Here is a 17,572-nt window from a genome sequence, read left to right as displayed (position 1 = left end):
AATATAATAGAAACAGATATTACCTATATTTAATAAAAAATAACAGGACATTTCTTTATCTCCCATGATATTGTAAGGTATTTTTATTCTTTCTCTTTCCTTTTCCGATAGTACTTCTCTGAACTGCCTGCAGCCTTTAGGACACCTTTGTTTTCCATTATATAGTGGTAAAACTGAATATAGTCAAACGTAAAATTCTGTTTGACTTGTGGCTATGGTCTTATCAAGCCCCCATTACAGTGTTCTGGTGTCAGTCCAATGTAGGGACACCAAGCTAAATGCCTTGTCAACAAAAACATTTCAGCATGGAACACTTCAGGGTTGATTTACTAGCAAGAGCGGGACTTGAGACATGTAGGAATTAATTTCTAGCTCTCGAGAAATGTTCCTCTGCTTTGGACCTATATGCCCATTTTGCGAGCCCAACAGTCTGTCAATCAGGTCCGTTGCATCTTTAAATTCATACAGAGGCTGCCTATGTTAGTCCATTGCTTTTAAAACACTATGAAGCAGATGGGATGTCATCATAAGTTAAACTTTTTCTCAGTGAAAATGGTTTTAAAGCACAGAGGTAGTTCTAACGTGTCATTCCAAAACTTTTCTCAACTTGTCAAATGCAAGTTGGATTCCAGTTTTAGTAAAGAAATTGAGAAAGAGCTGTCTGACTTGGCTGTTCTCTGGTAACCTTTCTTTCCATTCAGAGGCAGCTTTATTTCCAAAAAAAATGAATCTTCATTTTCCCTCTGCATAAGTTTTTGTCATATCCTACACATAACATCAAACACTTCAAGTAGAATTCTTTTCTAGGCTCCCTGTGGCCTCCTCATAGGTCATCAAAGAGTTTTGGAGAAACAGCATAGAAGTTTCTGTTTTACTGTAATCCTTTTTCTCAGTTCTCATCTGTAATGTATTCCAAATTAGAGCAGAACATTCTTCTTTGAAAATACTACTTAGAGCAGGACAACATTTTAACATGTTTTCTATGGTGGCAACAATGATAGCTATTTTGTAGGCACATATCTACAAAGGCTATCTCCCTCTATTTCTGGAAAGTCAAAAATCTCAAGTGTGTCTGCCTGTTTTGAGGAAGCCAAAAGGGACCAAAAACTTTCACTATAAAAGCTTCAAAATCACAGGTAAACGAATCACACCCCTTTTTAGTAGCATGTGGACAAAGTGTACAGGGTATTTAGCATGTGCGATTGTTTCAGTTTATTTGGTAAGAAATTTAAACACCGAATGGAACTTCCCAATATTGACATTTGCCCTGTCTGCCAATACGCAGATAGATCAGCAAAGTATAGCTTGTATTTAGATGAGATGGCAACAAACTTTTTTTTTTTTATGTTTTCTGCAGTTTCATTAAAATCTTCATAGAAATTAAGAAAATCTCTTGAAACTCCATTTTCTCAAGTCCAAATCCTGAAAAGCCAGAGGGAACGGTGTCTTGTTTCTGTGATCCAAGGGGTGACTTGATATACTGTGGAACGCACTGTTGTTGGTCAGATCTGACAAATTAGCTGTCCTCTGTGTGAGGCCAATACATCTGTTACCCCAAATTTCCATTTTGGTTCACCCATAAGACATTTTAACTGCACATCAGAAAATACAACTTTAACCAGTTTTGTAGAGCAATCAAAGGAATAATATGATAATGCTGCTTGTTTGTGTGGTACGTCCGAGATAATTCCACAGGCACTATTTTCAACTAAGCGTGGTAGTCTTCTTAGGAGACAGAAAAGCTTTTGACTGATTTAGACGAACTTGTATGTCTCACCCCACAATTGTGAGATTCAATCTCGCTATGTGCTTTGACAGCTCCTTTTCCACTGAGTCCAGTTCTGAATTATTTTTTAATTTTGAAAAATCATTTTCCATATATTGTGCAAGATGCTCGCTCATAATTATTTATCTTAATTATTTATCTCCCCAATCCAGTTGTATGAGTCCTTGCATCTCTCACTAAAATAGCAGTCATGGAATGTTCTTTTTCTGGGGTGTCTAGGTCATGCTGACATTGGTATTACTATCATCCTCATTTTCATTTTCTGAATTCTTAGAAAGGATAGTCACAATATTCACAATGTAAAAATAAGCTGATACTATCTTGATAATCCACAGACCAAGTCAAACATAGATAGATGGTTATCACTCATAATTACAATGAACTTCACATGTGCACTTAAGTTGCATTAACTGGAGTGACGCCAACTTCAAATCCTGGTTGCTAAACTAAGGGGGGAAAAGAGTGACAGCAACTCTTTGACTCTATAAACGCCATTGCTTTCAGCAGCCATATTTTGGGCTGTCATGGGGGTTTTATATTTCCCCCTCAACCTTTCGCATCCATCACCAAAAACCAAGACTTTGTATCCCAGGGATAGGAATCCCAGGCTGTGGGACTTTTGGTGCTAAAACCAGGACCGTCGCAGGCAAACTGGGACGGTTCACAGACGCAGGGCTTTAGTGTCACTCAGCATTGACACTTGCAACATTTGAAACAGAAAACAACCATGAAGCCAATCACCTTATCAAAACACAATGAACTAACAGGTGGAATAAGATATCTATTCAGAAATGCATCTGGGAAGTTATGATCCACATGTGAAAATGGGTTGTATGCAGATGAAGATGTCTATCTGAGAAAGAATCAACTGGACCCGCCCAAAGGTAGAAATATTTAGGATGACTCAAAATCAATATAACGAATGGCCATGACCTAAAAAAAAATGCAGAAAGAACAAAATCGGGCCCAGGTGAGAATAAGTCACTATGTCTTTACCTATATACCTCATCAGAACTAAGTACTCAAAGTCTAAACCAATTACCAGGATGCTGCAAACCCTTATTTTAGTGGTTTGTACTATCTCATTTTATTATTTTTGCTGTATATTATAAGTAGGACAAGAAGTTTATTAGTGACTTCTTTTTTACTTTTAAAAAAAAGATTGTTATTAAAATACAGCTAACATACAATATTATATTAATTTCAGGGATATACCATAGCTTTCAACATTTACATACCTAAAGAAGTTATCACCAGGGTAAGTCCAGCAACCATCTGACACTGTACCACACTACGTTAGTGACTCTTTTTTGTCCCTCCTCATGGCCAGTGCTGACTGGCTGTTTCTAACACAGAGAATCATCTGAAAATTAGCCCATTTCTATTAATAAATAATTAAACATTTTCTTTAGGAAAACTCTGGAGGATGTATGAACACACTTAGCTATATCCAGTGGCAGCATCACCAGGGACTATCCATGCCCATTCATGAAAAAAAGGATCTAAGTCGTATCTAGAGCAGGATTTCCCAAAATGCAAACAAAGAGATATTAGACTAATAAATTGTGTGGTTAAATATACTTGAGGAACACTAGAACTAAAAAATGCCAAAGGGGATTTTTTTATTATAGATTCCACACGTGTTTAATAGGCTTAAGTGCAATGAGCACATTAAAAGCAGGAAATTTTGCACTTGTTTCCTAAATGTACTTGATCAGGAACTTTTTAAATCTTGGAACACTTGTCTGAACTTCGGTTGAAGCCCCAGGACAACAATAGCCAACTAGACCCACATTTGAAGATGAGGCGCTCGATTACTCAAACAGGACCTATGATGGGAAGGTATTTAAGAACTGAATTTGCAACCTTACCTGACCACATCTCTCTGTATTATAAAAAAGATGGCTATGAGAAGAGTTTGGAATCAAGACGTGGGGATTTCTTTAAGGAGAATTTTTAGGTTTGCCTGTAATGCTTGATCCCCATGGAGAAGGGTCGGGGTTCATCCCTCACCTTAAGCAAGTAAGAGGGAGTTCAATGGCCCACTTGAATAGCTTGGTGTTTCCTGCGTTTTCAGAGTCAGAGTGAACTGATTTCTGACTTATATCTAAAAAAATGAATAAGTGAAAGAAAAACTGTGGCTGAAGCTGCTTGTGAGGTGGCTCAACAAAAGGCCTGATTCAAGGATGTAACTATATCCCACTATTAACAAAGATCCATATGTCCAGGCAGGAGATCAGGGCCAAGTACAAGACAAAGCACCCTGGGGTGGTCTTGGATCCTGCCTTGTGGAGGGAAGGAGATCCCGGCAGAGAGAAGTTCCCAGTCCAGGATTTGAAGGAAGAATCACAAACAGCCTGTGGAGATGGATTTATTGTCATCAAAGAGAACTGCAAGTGAGAGGACCCTAGCTGTTCATGAAACAGCCTGTGAGGAGAAGAACCGAAAATCTGCCACTGGAAGGCCAACCCGGAGCCGGACGGGCACCCACCAAGCAAGTGTGGTTCTGCCTCTTACTTCTCTTCTGTCTCCCCACCCAACTCACCTGGTGTGCGGGAACAGGATGAGGATAAAAGAGTCAAGGAAGAGCATGTAACTCGGCACACAAAAGATGCATTCCCTGTTGATGAATTTCAGAGTTTTCATCCTTACCCTCAACTTTTTATATTTAACTACACCAAGACTGTTTTGAGTATCGGAGGGCTTATTACTATTTAAGAGTGAGAAGCAAGCTGTGGGCACCGACTGAGACTTTATTCAAATGCAGAGGAAGATTTACAGGGGCTGTTGTAAGAAAAATAATAAAGTTGCACCCTAGCATGCAACACTAAACCAACATTTTGTTAAAAGCACCAATGGCTTCCTGTAGAGTATCTGAGGAGACTCGTCTCATTATGACCTAGAGGCCCACTGCCAGGGGCAGGAAGGCAACCACCACTTTGCATTTTCATGGCACTCCCATGTCCAGCATCGCAACTGACACTCACAATCCTACAAGATAGCTGGGTAGGGATGACTATTCCCATTTTACAGAGGAAAAACTGAGGATAGAATTTGTTACTTGACTTCCCTAAAATCTAGAAGCTCAGGCACTGGCAGATCGAAGTTTTAGAACTCTTGTCATCCAAACTCCTTGTTCAGTGCTGTTTCCAACATACGTGCTATTTTCTTTAAAGGACAAGCTGAAAGGTCACTTGCAAACACTAGAATCCATTTCTGTAACATGATTGCAAATGACTTCTCAGTGAATAAAACTGAAATAATTACAGCTGCTAGGTTTTTTCAGATAGCAGCATCAGCTTTGAAATAAACTCCAGAACAGCATAAAACGGCATGACCCCAGGCAGAGTAGATTAAAGCCTTTTTCTAAACCCGAGCTGGTTGCTCTTTCTAGCTGGATGGATTTTGTTTTTCTCCCCTTAAATAATTTTAAAAGGGAGGGTCTCTTTGATAACACTCAAACAAAATCTTGCGTACTAGCAATTCTTCTGGCATAGAGCACAAGGCCTATTATCACTTTTTATTCTTTTTTTTAACTGGCACAAAATCTAAGAAAAGCTTCAAGGTGCAAATGATCTGCAGTCTATTTAACATCATGATTATTTATTTTTATGAAACCTCATTATTGCTCTTTACCCGAAATTATAGGTATATTCTTGGCTCCATTTCCCACTCGTCTACAAGTGCCAAAATACTTTTTTTTTCTGTATTTCCAAACAATCTTCAGTACTGCATCAATCAAACATTCAACATCCCATAGATGACATGTGGGACCAAGGCAGGGACCTGTGGAACCCAATAGTGTAAGCCAGAGCTGTGAGTGCAATTTTCTTCTAGGAGAAGTGCTACATGTCTTTCAGGATTATGAGGGAAAATTCCCAGGATGCAACATTTCACAAAGATTGAGTCCTCTGGCTCTTGTTAGATTAGCATTTAAATGTCCAGTTTTCCATACTTTTCCATTTTTACTTAGCTAGTTGTGCTGTAATTATAAAATCTGCCATCTTTTTGCAAAGATTTAATTAATAACCCTTTCCCTCTTCCCTATGGCCCTCTCCTAATCTTCGTCACCTCACTTTTGCCTTTGCCCCAGTAGGAGCCAAGCTTTTCAGGCGCCTGGTTCCTACAACATGGAAGAGATCCCTGGGAATTTTTGTATAAACAAACTTTGCTGAGTTGCTGTAATTTGGGGTCAAAATTTCCCCAGCCTTAGCAAAAGAGCAGCTTAAAGTAATAAGAACAACCCCTAGGATAGCAATAATAATCCCTTATATCTAAAAATTATAGTTTTTTAGACCACTAATTTATGTGAAGCAAAATGGTAAAGTGCTAAACAGATGTAAGATATTATTAAAGGAAGGGAGGGAGGGAGCAAAAGCACTTCATGTTATTAAGTCATGTTATCAAACTGAATTCCAACTGCCTTTCCAATTTTATTCACTGCTACTACCTTTCATTCAGCCTACGCTCCAGTTAAACTGGTCTATTTGTAGCTATATTGAGGATAAGGAACTAAAATAAAAAATAAAAAAATGTATATTGTATATTGCTCTTGTATCCTGCAACCTGCTAAATTCACTTATTACTTCTAGCATCTTTTTGTAAATTCCACTGCATTTTCTACATGGATGATCATTTCATCTGTGAATAAAGACAGTTTTCCTTCTTCCCTTCCAAGCTGGATACATGTTCTTTCTTTCTTTCTTTCTTTCTTTCTTTCTTTCTTTCTTTCTTTCTTTCTTTCTTTCTTTCTTTCTCTTTCTGTCTGTCTGTCTGTCTCTCTGTCTTTCTTTCTTTTTCTTGCTTACTACACTATCTAAAACCTTCAGCATAATGCTGAATAGAAGTAGCAAACATGTATTTGTACATTTTTTTAACAACAAAAATGATTGAGTATTTTTCAGGCATTGAGTAAATAAAGCCCATGAAAGTTAAAGGAGGAGGGTAGGTAGAAAAAAGTAAAAGAGGCCAAATATATGGTAACGGAAGGAGATTGAGTTTGGGTGGTGGACACATAATGCAATGTACAGACGATGTATTATAGAATTGTACAGTTGAAACCTGTTTAATTTTATTAACCAATGTCTCCCCAAAAAATTAAAAAAAAAAAAAAAAGAAACTGTCCCCATCCTAAGGACGTCATGGCCTGGTGGAGGAGCTCTCTCTACTGGTAAGACAGAAAACCCATAGGTCTGGAAATATAAGATAAGGCCAGGTCCTTGAATACTAAAAGTAACAACAGCAGCAGCAGAAGCCTTGATGCTTAAGGATTAATATGGGCCAGGCACTGGTGAAAGTTCCTGGTATGCATTAACTCATTTGATTCTTCCATCTTATCCCCTTTTATAAGTAGGGAACAAGAGACACAGGAAGATAAGTAACTTGTGTCTCCATAGCCAGTGTTCTTAAAAGCTAGACTAAATTGCTTTTGGTTACTGTGACTTCATTTAACAGCTATTGTGTGTCCACTCTTTGCTAATTACTATGTCACTTTCAATTAATTTAATTATCGCAACAATCTTGTTTAATAAATGAGGGAATTGAGGTTCAGAGAGTTTACGTGATCTATTCAAGGTCACCCAACTAGCACAAGATTCAAACTGAAGTGCTCTGACTCCAAATTCAATACACTTTCCACCACCCCAATTCCTCTTTAAATAGCTAGTATTGATATAGTACCTTCCAGTGTACAAAAATCATGATCAAATTTATGCCTTACATGGCACTTAAAAAATTGAGATTTTATTCACTAGGCAAAGGAGAACTTTTGTCAGTGTTTGAGAGGGAGGGAAGTGTGAAAGGGAAAAGAGACATTTGGGGAAGGCTAGGGCAGCACTGTGTGATTGGATTTGCTGAGACAAATTTGCAAACACAGGGGTTAGGAGGCTATTGATCTCTCTGGAGGCTTAAACTTCACCTCTGAACTGGTGAGTCGTTCCCTTCAAACTCACTTGCCAGTCAGGAGAAGTCCTGCTTTAAAAGTAATGCTCCTGGAGGGAACTCCCAGAAGAGCAAAGATAATAAAAGTATTTCTTATGTCACTTTTTCCCTGCCTTTAACTTTTGGGAGTATTTTTTGTTAACTGAGAAGAGCACACCAAGGAACCATAATCACTGATACAAGGAGAAAATGGACGGTAGATTTCCTCAGCCACGTCCTGTCAGTGTCAACAATTTAACTAAACATATAATAGTCATAACCTCATCAGTGTTAAATTTTCTAGGCTTCTGGCACATATCTCTTCATCTCCTTCATTAAGTTTATAGAGTGTTCTTTGGTACATTTGCTCAGTATGAGGATTTCAGTTTCAACTGCCACATATTGGAGTCCAATAGGAGAATGATTTTCTGCCTTAAGTAGTTAGCAGAATAAGAGAGCATATGAAATGTAGCAATGCCTACAGCCAGGTACTTGCCAAGTAAGAGCAGATGGGTTTGACTCCATCTATCACAATCCTGCCCCATTCACCAGGTGGGTCCAACACAGATAAGCCAACCAAGCCCAAAATATGAAGAGTTATTATGTTTTCATTACCTTCCTTGTTCCATGACCTGTGCCTCTGTTCCCTATTCAGGGAAGGCCCTCATTCAGAACTGGAGTCCTGAGATCCTCATTATTACACCCCCACCAGGATGGTTGCTCCAAACAAACTCCCCAAAACCAAACCTATCCCAGCCCCCCTTCATTTTACCCTAATTTTAACATGCTAATCGTCTGTGTTCAAGTATGTCAGATGGAAATGATTGTTAAAAAATCATTCAGACAATCATTTAAGTGATAGTGAGCTTGATATGTCTTCTGTCCCAGGGGTATCAGCATGTTAAAAAGGAGTACTGAGAAACAGAAATGCCCTCACCTACAGAACAAGTTCAACTGTAGCGAGAGGATACTGTGGAGTTTCAGAGTGGAAGCTCTTCCAGCGTTCATCACAAATGTCCTGTGAGAAACAGCTAATCCTATCAACATACTTATACTCAGTTTCCTCTTGTCATATAAGGTTATCATACTGACCTCAGAGGATGATTATAACATAGGGATATAATACCAACCTCAAAGCATTACTATAGGGATTGAACGCATTGGCTAACAACTGGTACATTTGCTATGAAGTACCGCACAGAAGTGAGAAGTTTCTACTGACTTCTGGGCGCTGCCTTTTATATAGGTAACCTACGTGATCCACCTCCATGGGGTCTGCAGATAAGGGAAACCAGCTGGATAGTGGATCTATATGTCGGCTACACAGGATTATAACTTCTATCTACACTGCTTGCTGGGTGTGACCACAGATGAGTTATCCTATCTCTAGTTTCTCAACAACCTATAATAGTATAGCCCTGTTTCTTGGATGGGCTGAAGAGAAGACACCTGTAACACTGGCAGCAGAGGTCTGCTGGTACCTACTCACAAGGTTGCCATAACAACACTGTGTGAACCAAGGCAGTGTGTGGACCAACTCAAGGGCAACGAGATGCTCTCAGTCCTGAGATAAATAACTGAACCAAGGATGAGATCCATAAGGAAAGATAAAATTAGCTACTGTTTCATTTTATGTGAGCACTCCATTTCCGACCATGACACATCTTAATATTTTTATCCAAAATGGATTTTTATAGAACTTCAAACGCTGCTCTCTTCAAGCCAAGACATTAGTACATAGTCTACACCCTCTTTCACTGCTTTTCATTCCTAGGTTCCTTAGATGGTTAGAAGTCTACATGATTATCTGTGAAAATAGTCACTTCTAGTTGTTTGGGGAACATCAAATCATGGGAAAATGAAGGTCTCATAATTCCTGATCAAAGTGTCAAAGAAGGATAGTGCTGAAGGCTATCCTGGGACAGTCACGTTATTCTACAGAGCAGGGAATGGAGGCCTCAGCTTAAAACCACATGCTGGAATAAGAAGCAGAGCTGAAAGGTGAACTTGGGTGCTGTGTATCCACTCTGTCATCGAGCATCCCTTCCCTTCTGTTATATGTGGCATCAGCACTAATGCAACCAGCAGGCACCCTTTCTTATAACTATGCTGTCTCATTGTTCCCTAGGAGTTCATGGAAGTCTCATATTCCCACTCACATTTTAACCTTATTCCTCCCTTACCACAGGTCTTCTGATATTTCCTCCTCAGGTTTCCGGTCGGTGATGTGAACTAACAGGCTTTTACTCAACACTTCTGCAATGACCAGTGGCTGTTCAGGTACCTGTCACCAGCACTGCTGTGTCTGTTAGCCCAGATGCCAATGTTCTGTGTCATAAGACACAACCACAGTGACACTGGGGAAAATAGGGGTGTGGAGGATCGTTTCTACAACTAGCCAGCTCCATGGGCCACCTGCAGTATGTTCTGTGGTCTGCAGTCACGTACGCTCGAGTGCATGGGCCGAGAGAGGTGAGAGGAGACCTCACTGTGGGAACGGGAAGAATGCCGCCTCTTGCCAACAATCTCCATGGTGATGAGGCTGATGACAGGATGCAGAGCACACAACTGTGGCTGGATGCCATACATCTGGGCTCAAAACCAAGCACCGAAGTGATGCCAATCAAAGAACGTCTAATCACAAACTTCTTCAGTGCCTACTATGTGCATCCAGACAGCTTATGGTTAGAATAGATGACATTTACGTCCTACTCAACCCTCTAAACTCCACTGCTCTCTGTTCCCGATGCCTGATACATTAACTGAATATGCATGTTTTGAACTGAGCATCTGTTGGCATATGTGGATGTGCAGACAAAACCAAAAAGTTATGAATTATTTCTCCAGTGCTTGAATGGTGCTCTTGTCAAGCTCCTCGATGGAGGCTGAAGACAGTTGACCCCAAGCCTCCAACCATTTCTAAGACGGCTATCCCTCTTGCTGTCTCTTACTCTATGACAATGCAGGGAAGCTAGGAAGGTCCTGCTCCCTCCCTTAGCTTCAGGGAGATACTCAGGTGAGAACACCACCTGAGGCAACATCTTTCTGCAATCGTGTTTGGTTGCCTCTAGGCTCACAAGCTCTCAATGCCGAGAGGGACCCCTGTGCACAATTTGGCATCTGTAGTGCTCCAAGAACAAAGGATATAATATCCCTTTCTTTCTGAACATCCTAAAGTTAAAATGACATCTTGGCTGACAATTATGAGCTGCATTCTTTTACAAGTCGTGTTATTTCTGAAATAACTTAAACCAGGTGAATGAACGTTCCGTTGCTTCATTTCTGGCAGCTTTCCTGTGAGACTCGCCAGGGCCTTTACTAACACTACCACCAAGTACTGCAGCCATAAAATGGATAAAGTCAAGGGATTTGACTTTAGCTTGCTTTAGGCCATTTACTGTTTTCATTCTTCAGTAAGAAGAAACGGTCACTAAGATAGGGTTGGAAGGACCTCTCCATATGTCATGATGGTCTCCAATTCTTCAAGGTCCCCTAGCTGTTGTCAAACAGGCTTTGTATACACACCACAGTTAGCATGCTTGTGTTTGTCTTTCTTGTTCTCACAATGGCCTCTAAGCTCCTCAATGTCATTCAAAGTCAACAGATTCCAGAGGCCTCACACCCCTGTGGCGCTGAGCACAAGGTCCTGTACAATAATTAGGACACAACATTGATGGGCAGGGAAAGAAGGCACCATGGAGGTCAGAATTGCTTGCGGCCTTCCTAAATGGAGATTGGAAGTGAAAAACTCTGGATATTTGCCTAGGTTTTACGACTCCCTCCTCAAGAGTATAAAATCACTGACCCTCTGGCCACTTCCCTTTTACACGTACCCTACCCACTGGAGAAGGTGATCCTTGCAGCTAGTCTGCTCCATGAGCTAGTCACTGGGTTTCCTCACTGTCCATGCTTTGCTAATCAAGAGAAAGTATATTAAGGGTGCTTTGCTCAAGAACTTCAGCTCTGAGTCTCTGCTTCCTTTCCTAGGTACATGAGAGGCCTGGACAACCAGGAAGAAAGTTGGAAATCCTCGTGTACGGGGGCTACACTGTTCTATGTGTACTTTGGATGAATTAGAAAAGGGCATCCTGCTCGGAGATGCACCTACAGACACGTAGCTTGGTGAGCGGGGCCTAGGCCAGATTTTGATCCTGCTGATTAGGCCCCTTGGTTTATGGAAACCTTGTAGTACTTTCTCACCCTTAAACCCAGAGTCTGGATCACGTTCTACAGGATCTTCCTCCTCTTTTCTGACCTCCGCTCTGATCCCCCTAACTCTACAAAATCCCCTTGGCTCTGTTCAAGAAGCAAACTTCCAAGACAGCATCATCAAAAACAAGTTTCAACTCCAAAGTCCAAGCCCCTTTCATACTCTCAACCCCACCCGCAGCCAAGGAACGACCCCACAGAGGAGAAAGAGATTGAAAGTGTGATACAGGGGATCCATACCTCCTCTTGTCTTTTCTATGTCCTGCCAATTTTTTGTTTTTACTCTCAACCTTTTTCCACCTTCCTCATTTGAATCTTTATTTCACTAGTTCTCCACTAACTGAACTTCTTTGTTACCAACTGTGCCCATCTGCCCCAGGATGGAAGGGCAAAAAGCCACTGCCTATGTATTCCTCCCCATGCTAAGTCCTCCAGGAATTCTATCACCCAAAGATGATCCTGGCCTGCATGCTAGAGTTTCTTTACTGTAGAAGAATTTCTTTACTGTAGAAAAAAATTTGAAGTTGTCATTTTCATTTAAAAAGTAAGATGATAAAAAACACACACACAAGGCATTATTTGTAACATGCCTGCAGATGATGAAGAGGAATGCATATCAATATATACATATGCATACGGATGAGTGATCAAGTACATGTGTATGTCAACCCATGGGGGCCAAATTGAACCTTTCAGATGAAGAGAATGATTGAATACTAAGGAAAATGGCAGAAATCAAGAGTGATTTCAAATTTCTTCTAGCTTTTCCTTCCATCAGTCCTTCCAGATTAAAAAAAAAAAAAAAAAGTTTTCTTAGAATTCTATTTAAATTTGATACCTAAATTAGCTTCAAAAAGCAGTCACATGGATGGCAGAAATGCCTGGGTTACAAAGCAGGGGTCTCATTGTGGTATGAGAATGATTGCTAGCTAGAATGGGAGATTTTATAGTCCTCTTCTGGTATTGCTTAGCTAAATAAACTCTGACACCTCTGTGCCTCAATGTTTGATACACTAGATTCTTTCCCAGGTTTGTGAGTATTCCAAGGTTATATTTTTCAAAAGTTATGTAGATATTTGGCATAATGACTACCATGTCCATGAAGACCATTCCTGCCACCACCATTATCATCCTGACTTCTTTTCGTTCTAGACCAATTTGCAATTACCAAGGTACACCTGTACATTAAGAAGTGAACAAATAGTGGATTTCCTCATTTTGCAAGGAGGAATATAGATCAAATTTTAGTCAGTTAACCAATACAGCTGGGGGGTGCCAATTTCAAACTTCACAAGTGCCAAAGAGCCCAGTGCAAGACTGTCTCAAACTCGAACGATGGAAAACCCTTTTATCTGGGTTTCCGAAGCAGCTGTCAAGGGGAAGGAATAATGGAAATGCCAAGAAAAACTTTGATCGTCAGAAAACTTGGGCTCTGCTTATGGTCCCAAGTTTGGGCCAGGTTCAGACGTTTCAAATGCTATCGCAAATACTCCCTACCCCAATAATTATGGACTACACTCATTGCTAACTCAGTGTCCCTTCCTTTCAACTAGCATGCATGCAACTCTTTATATTGTATGTAACTTATGAAGTTGGACAAGTCATTCCTCCACTACACAAAAACTTAGACTCAGCTAGCTACTCAATCCAAAAATATCTTGGATAAGAAGGCCTTTTTTATGTTTTCAAGAATTTGCCTGTCATCCTTGCACAAGAGCCATGCTAATCTTCTCTATTCCGTTCCAATTTCAGTAGCTGTGATGCTGAAGGAGGCATGAGAAGGTCTTTTTGAGAGATAGAATGGTAAGTGGTAAAAAATCACAGGTTTTGAAATCACACAGATCAGCAGTAACTTTAAGTATCTATGTTAAGAGAAGATAGCATCGAGAACTCCCCACATGTGTTCTTTGTATGGATTCTTCATCCTTTACCTCATCCGATAGTGTTGGCACATAGCATGTACTCAATAAATATTTATTGAACAAAATTAATCCATTCTCATATTGAACAAATTTACTTTCACTTACAGGAGGCTCCATAATCTCTTGGTAACCCAATATTGTGTTCCTTGCAATTTCTTTAAGGAAGAGTTCTGGGTTTGGGATATTGGTGTCTTTGCCTGCACTTCATCCATAAAGCTTTCCCTGACAGCTCTGGTCTATTCTACTCTCATTTTTATGACTCCCTGTTGTATTATTCCAGGTTCCACTCACTTTGGCACATACATGATATCTTATCTTGCCCTGTAAGATGTGTTTCATAAACACATCATCCTTTCTATGAGCCTGTAAGTTCCTCAAGGGCAAAGGCCATTTTTGATATTTATTTTGTACATCCCATGACACATAACGCAATATAGAGTGCATAGCGAGCTCTGAGTAAGTACCTGTTACATCGAGTTGAATTTTAAGGACCGTACTCCATTGCCAGTGATGATTTTGTTTCAGAGAACTATCAAAAGGCAGGATTGGCTGTATTCACCACTCATTTCACCCAAATGAAGGCCGTGGGCCTCTGCACTTGAAGTGCTAGTTAGGAAGCAGAGGATCAGAAAGGAGCTTTTTCAAGAAAGAGGAGACTGTATTTCAACAATGGATTGCAGGATTTCACGTCTTAGTCATCAGTGACTCTTGGCCAAACCCGTTGGTGTTATCAGCAATAAAAAGTAACCCAGAGATAAGTCAAATATCAATTTCCAATTACTTTCCTGTGTCACATTTCCTCCACTTGGGAAAACTCCCAAGGGATCTGTTGCCCCTTATCAGCTCGGATCAGGCTTAACTTTCAGTCAAACAGGTAACACTCGGCAATACCGTGCTCAGCCTCAATATTACAGTGTCCTCCTCTGACACTCAGATTCTCTTGTGAAGTCTTCAATATTGGCTTACACTGTCACCGGAGACCTGGCCCCAGTGTGGGCGGCCCCTGATATTATAGGTTGAACCACATGTGTTGGGGATAGCTGCAACACCGGTGATGAGCGGTTGTCACTAGGGTTTCCCAAGCCTTAATCTGCACTGAGAGGTTGGATGCAGGAGCAAAGCCTCATGCAGGACGTCTACATCTTCAACTCCAGCCAAAGGGAAAAATAAAATAAGAGGGTCTTTAAAGTCTTCCCTTTGATACTCAAAACACAGAAGAGAATTTCTATCCTCCAGATCACAGGAGGCAGGCCACAGGCTAATTGAAAAAAAATCTTTGGTATTAGGGACATTAAAACAGAGGATCTACCAAAAACCAGAAATCACATGTCCCCTTTATTACAAAGTAATGGAACAGAATTTGGAAAAACCCAAGAAGCATCTCTGGGTTCATAAATCAACCCAGTTGGAGGGAGACGCGAATGGCCAGCACCTGGAATGAGTCTTCCCCTGAGCAGGAGAGCAGCCTGAAGAATCAAACGCAGGGGCCAAGCTCCAGACTGCACTGTGATTAATGGCTTGAGTGAAAGGTCTCAGTTGAGGCTGAACAATTAACTTGTTCTCGCTACATCTCAGAACTCTCTGCAGCATAACTAGGTCTTCCCTGATTATTCATATTTACCAAAATGCAAGCCAGTCTGGGAAGCTTCGAACGTGTCATCATCAGACTGTTTCTGACAATTGGAAGAGCCCTGGTGTTTGTCAGGACGACTTTCGTCAAATCATCTGTATGGACTCTGCATGCTTGTCTCAACCTTTCAGTTCCTTTTCAAATTGAAGAACCATCTTAAATGAGGCAATGGCAATGGCCTCTTTCTGTCAAAAAAAAAAAAGTCCACAGCTCAGAGGATTGTAAATGGACAGCATATGGCCTGGCTTATTTCTGGTCACTCCCAAAAAAAGTTCTTAGGACATTGAACGTCCGTGAGATTAATGGTTCCCTCCTGCCTTGCCTTTAACCTCTGGAATAGGTTCCTCTAATCTCTTTCAGATCCTCTAAAGCATTTGCTTTAAACCAATTACTTATCCTGAATCTACAACTGAAACTCTAAGATCTGCTAGAACCAAAGGAAGTCTCCAAACCACTTTCCCTTTCTCCCGGATGTGAATTTATAGATGGGAAGGAAAGGTACCCCAGAACCCGATTTTGAACATGGAAGTATCCAAGAGAAAGTACCTAAAGAATCCAGTTTCCTCATTTGACCTCCCCACATTGCTTCATTTGTGACAAATGGTCTACCAAAAGGCCCGCACAAGGTAAGACTGGAAGGGTACTGGGTGCCTTGCTGAGAATATCCACCCCACTGACCTACCACAGGGAAGGCGTCTTGTCTCCAGAAGAGATATCATCATAACAACAATGGTAATAATAATAATAATAATAATAATAATAATAAAAGTAGGAGCAACAACAATAGTAACATGTACTTACTATCAACCAGAAACTTTTTGAAATGCTTTCCTTATATCAACTCATACAACTTTTACAACAACTTGCTAAAGGTAGGTGTTATTATCATACACATTTTACAGAAAGGGTGATACAGAGCAGTCAACTAACTTGCCAAAGGTCACAAAGCCAGTATGTAGCAAAGTCAGGATCCAAACAGGTCTCAGTCTTAACACTATCCTATACTGCTGCTGTGTTCTCTAGATGGATGGGTCCCCACCCACCACCACTGATGAGGTTAGAGAAGCCACCCTTCTAACATGGTGCCTGCTTAGGATTCAGGCCTAGTGAATCCCATTTCCGCTACTCAGTGTAACCTCAAATACATTCAGAGTCTCTGAGCCTTAGCTGTGCTCGTCTGCATATCGGCATGATACCTAGACCTACCGCACAGGGCTTTTGTGAGGATTGGTGCGATGACGCAGACGCAGGCCCTAGCACAGTGCCTAGAACGTGGTAGGAGCATACTAATGATAGCTGTGCTTATTACCAGTCAGATTAGCTAAGATGGACTAGTGGGACACTAAGGCAGTTGGAGAAAATGAAGCAGAAACAATCACAACTTGGAATTTAGACATGAAAAGTGGTGACCCCGAAGAGACGAGGATTCTAAAAAGAATGATGACGGCCTGACCAATGTATGCAGCCTCTAGGTTTGCGTATCTCCGTGGAAGAAAAAATTCTAATTTGAAATATATACTACATCAAGGAAACATGAAGAGAAGATGTGCAGAATGGCATCACTAGATTATTCTCCCTGAAATTCCTGGCATAACAGCAAGAGAGCGACACATCCTTCCTAGCCTGTGTGGCTGCTGCAGAGTCAGGCCTGGAGTTGCACCCTTCATTCTGCATTTCCTACAGGCTCTTGTGGACTCCTGCCACATCACAATCTTTGCATCAATAAGGACTCCTGCCAGAACACACTAAATTGCCTTTGACTACATTTAACTGATCTAGTATTTTTTTATGATTCTTTCTTGTTGTACCATTTTTTACTTTTGACTTTATAATTCTCTGCTGACTTTAAATAAAGCTTTGCCAGACTACCCAAGGTGGTTTTTAATAGAGATTTAGGGGCTAGGGTGTGTTGTGGTTTGGATTCAGATTCTACTCCAGCAACAAGGGGAAATTAACTAGGTGGTTTCATCTCAAGTGCCCATTTATACTCGGAATAGGCAGAGAATTTATCTTCTTCCAAGCCTTGTAATCATGACACTACAAAGTGATTTTCAAGACATAAAAAATTAGGTAGCAATAGTCTCCACACCGCAAAACCACTACACA

The 17,572-nt window shown here is 40.6% G+C and overlaps 1 protein-coding gene and 1 non-coding gene across 2 annotated transcripts in view; both read right to left on the bottom strand.

Annotated features, from left to right (window-relative positions):
• LRMDA (leucine rich melanocyte differentiation associated) overlaps nt 1-17,572 on the bottom strand; it is a 1,027,260-nt gene that overhangs the window by 177,885 nt on the left and 831,803 nt on the right. The gene's annotated exons all lie outside the window — the stretch shown is intronic.
• On the bottom strand, nt 13,583-13,690 carry LOC141572955 (U6 spliceosomal RNA). Its single transcript, XR_012498545.2, has one exon. It is a non-coding gene; the product is annotated as a U6 spliceosomal RNA (small nuclear RNA).

This window comes from Rhinolophus sinicus, chromosome 15 (genome assembly GCF_057876585.1).
Source record: "Rhinolophus sinicus isolate RSI-liver-muscle chromosome 15, RSI-T2T, whole genome shotgun sequence".
Classification (NCBI taxonomy): Eukaryota; Metazoa; Chordata; class Mammalia; order Chiroptera; family Rhinolophidae; genus Rhinolophus; species Rhinolophus sinicus.
Note: the sequence above shows the minus strand (reverse complement) of the source record. Positions and strands in the feature narration are given on the sequence as shown.